This window comes from Engystomops pustulosus, chromosome 7, assembly GCF_040894005.1.
Source record: "Engystomops pustulosus chromosome 7, aEngPut4.maternal, whole genome shotgun sequence".
NCBI classification, from domain to species: domain Eukaryota; kingdom Metazoa; phylum Chordata; class Amphibia; order Anura; family Leptodactylidae; genus Engystomops; species Engystomops pustulosus.
In genome coordinates, this window is record NC_092417.1 from 156,173,703 (window position 1) to 156,177,711 (window position 4,009).

The following is a 4,009-nucleotide window of genomic DNA, read 5'->3' on the forward strand; positions in this document are numbered from 1 at the left end:
TAATCATAAATACCTCTTTTTAAAACAGCCATTATATGTTCTTAATCAAAGATGGACACGAGTTATAATGCAAAAGAACAGTGATGCATTCCCAAATGTGAAATAGCTTTTAGCGTTGACTTTTATTTTTCAGTGGAGCTGAGCTGCAATACCCCAAGCAACCTATAGACAAGAGTGGCGCTGTTCTTGAAAGAAAATAGACCTATTCTAATAAATATATATGTATACACATGCCCAGACTTACCTTTTGTTCCAGGCATTCACTTCCAGCGCTGTGCTATGATCCCCTGCCAGGATCAGTTTAAATGTTGTCTCAGTTGCACCCATCAAAACGGAAGCCAGTCACTGGTCTCAGCAATATATGGCAGGAGACCAGTGAGGCCGGTGATTGGATGTAGTGGTGATTTGTGTATATGGACATGTTCATGCTTTATATATACAGTATTATAATACATTTTTGAAATCTGCCATTAATCCGCCCATGGAGCTTCAGACTAAGCTGATCCTTCCTGTTCTGTAGAGATCACTTTCTTCTTATCACAAGCAGGATTTCCACAGAAAGTCTATGTAGAAATAATATGAAGGAACTCTGCACAATAGGAGATGTTTACCACATATGTCCTCTCCCTCCCTGCACAATGACCTCTACATAGGTCACAGAGCATGCCCACAACAGGCAACCAATAGAGCTCAATGAGTGCAGATAACAGGTTCTTTTGGTCTGTGTGACCGCCAAGCATCAATATGTTTTAGCCTGGAACCCCCTTTAATATTACCTGGACTAATATAAAGCATTAAATATGAAAAAAAAATCTATTTTACTTTAACCACTACTAAAAAGATCTCTGAATCCTCTGCTGCTGAAATTCCAGGTATGTCAATAGGTGCCAAGTTATATCCGATTCATAAGAGCTGTCAAAAAATAGAAACGAAGGACTGAGAAGGTCCAGAACTCTTAAGGGGAACAATCCATCATTAACAGCACTATTAAAGGGGTGTTCTTGTATGCACAGGCTATGATAGACCCCAGGATGACCCCTAGCATGGACATAGATGGAGACCCATTCTGGGCACTATTGGGACGAGGAAAGGTACCTCACAGTTTTGGAGGTACCTTCAACACCCTCTACTAAGCAGACATCTCTCCCGATAGCTCTCCTCCCATCGTGCTCAGATTTGTGTGTCGTGTGTCTATAACACGGGAGGGCTCGCTATTTTGTGAAGGTGCTTGTAAGCTTCGGTGGCTGCAGGTTCACTGCTTGGTGGTTACAGTCACACAGGGGTACGCAGCATGGGGGTTACAGTCACACAGGGGTACACAGCATGGGGGTTACAGTCACACAGGGGTACACAGCATGGGGGTTACAGTCACAACCACCGGGTACACTAGTGGTTACAATCACAAAAAGTTGCACAGCTCTGTGGTTACAGATACAAATAGTTACACTGCTTGGTGGTTACAGTTAGAAATGAGGAAATTACTTGGTGGTTACAGTTAGAAATGGGGACACTACTTGGTGGTTATAATCACAAATGGGAACACAGCTTGGTGGTTACAATCAAAAATGCTTCCTTATCTTGCAGATTCGTTACAAATCTCACAGCTCTACCTGTTCTCCTCCTATATCATGGCCCCTCTCTTATAAGTAACTTACGCAGAGCTACACTTCTCACTCTTCCATTTCACTCCACCTTCTTGACAGTACTTACCTTCTCCTTGGCGGAATCACTGGAGGCAGGGGCGTAACTACAGGGGTAGCAGCCATTGCAGCTGCTACGGGGCCTTCAGTGGCAAGGGGCGCCTGCCACACAAACGTGTGTGTGTGTGTGTGTATATATATATATATAGACCACACCGGGTGCCAATCCTTTCAGCTAAGAACAGGAAACTAAGGCTACAATTTGCACAAGCTCATCGAAATTGGACAGTAGAAGATTGGAAAAACGTTGCCTGGTCTGATGAGTCTCGATTTCTGCTGCGACATTCGGATGGTAGGGTCAGAATTTGGCGTCAACAACATGAAAGCATGGATCCATCCTGCCTTGTATCAACGGTTCAGCCTGGTGGTGGTGGTGTCATGGTGTGGGGAATATTTTCTTGGCACTCTTTGGGCCCCTTGGTACCAATTGAGCATCGTTGCAACACCACAGCCTACCTGAGTATTGTTGCTGACCATGTCCATCCCTTTATGACCACAATGTACCCAACATCTGATGGCTACTTTCAGCAGGATAATGTGCCATGTCATAAAGCTGGAATCATCTCAGACTGGTTTCTTGAACATGACAATGAGGTCACTGTACTCAAATGGCCTCCACAGTCACCAGATCTCAATCCAATAGAGCATCTTTGGGATGTGGTGGAATGGGAGATTCGCATCATGGATGTGCAGCCGACAAATCTGCGGCAACTGTGTGATGCCATCATGTCAATATGGACCAAAATCTCTGAGGAATGCTTCCAGCACCTTGTTGTATCTATGCCACGAAGAATTGAGGCAGTTCTGAAGGCAAAAGGGGGTCCAACCCGTTACTAGCATGGTGTACCTAATAAAGTGGCCGGTGAGTGTGTATGTGTGTATATATATATATATATATATATATATATATATATATATATATGTGTGTGCAAATATATATATTTTATAGATGAGGGGGTATGCAGAAAACTATAGGGCCCCACCTATCCTAGTTACACTCCTGACTGGGGGTCACTGTCAGGCCGGACCACCTTTAGAGATTTCTTTGTCAATATTGTCATTACTAAATCTCTCTGACTTGATTTCGGAGAAGCTTCTAGCTACCAGTTTTTTGCATCAAACTGTACAGGAGGAGCAGGTGCTCCATATCTTCCCCTCTGCCCTTTTAGAGTCTAGTCTGTAATCTGGTGTTTGCATTCATTTTGGGGATTGTTAAAGAAAGGGGGTTTGGGGCGGTTGGAGGGTTGAAATACGAAGTTTGTGCTCCGTAGACTGGATGTTGGGGACATATGGTGTGTGGCAATACAGTATGGGGGAACGTGGGCTATACAGAGGGGGGCTACAAAAAGGGGTTGTTTATAGGATATGGAGGCCACAAGAGGAAAATGTATACACTTAAGGGTCCCAATCACGGGGGGCTCTATATAGCATAAAGGCCACAATTGACTGGGTTGGTTTACAGCATGGGGGAATCAAAGGGGGCCTTTATAGGGAATGGAGGCAATAAGGGGCTTTATATCCTATGGCGGACACAAAGTGTCCTATATATAAGATTAGTGGACATAGGGGTGTTTAATACAGTATTGGGGGACAGAATTGGGAACCTTAAACACCATCAAGGCCACAAGGTGGGCTAAATACAGTATGGGGTCACAATGGAGGGTTGGTCTTGTTTACAGGTTGGGGTTGTAGTATAAGATGGGGGCACAATGGTATTGGGCATTATTATATGTGGTCTATTAAGAGGAGGGAAATAATCATTTTGCGGGCAGCATGGAGGTGCATTATCACAATGTGAGACTTGTATTTTAGGAGAAGAGGGGGACTATTCCAGTATTTTGGGGCACAGTCTTGGGGGTAGTAGTAGGGTGACATTGTTAGGGGCCCAAGATTGAAGTGATGAAGGAAAAGTGAAGAACATGAGATGTCCCTCTGCCCAGACTTGTGGTTGGGGGCAGCTGTCATGGTGGTCTGAGGCTGATGGAGAAGATAAGGAATGACAATAACAACAATCTGAATGTAACCGGTGCAGATTCTTTATCGAATTCTGAGAATTAGTGATAATTCGGGACATATTCATGGCAGATTGTTCCACTGATCATTTTTCAGGTCCCTAGAAATGTCCCTGTCAGATGTTTTGGGATCTTCTGAGGTACTAAACTTTCCGCAGTGGTGGGGACATATTTTTTGGACCACTTTCTGTCCTTTGGTGTATGGTAGGAGGAGAACCCCTTTAAGGTGCCGGTCCAGATGCTCGCCCACTCGTCCTCCTCCCGTCTCCTCCCTCGTCCTCTCCCTCCTCCTTCTCC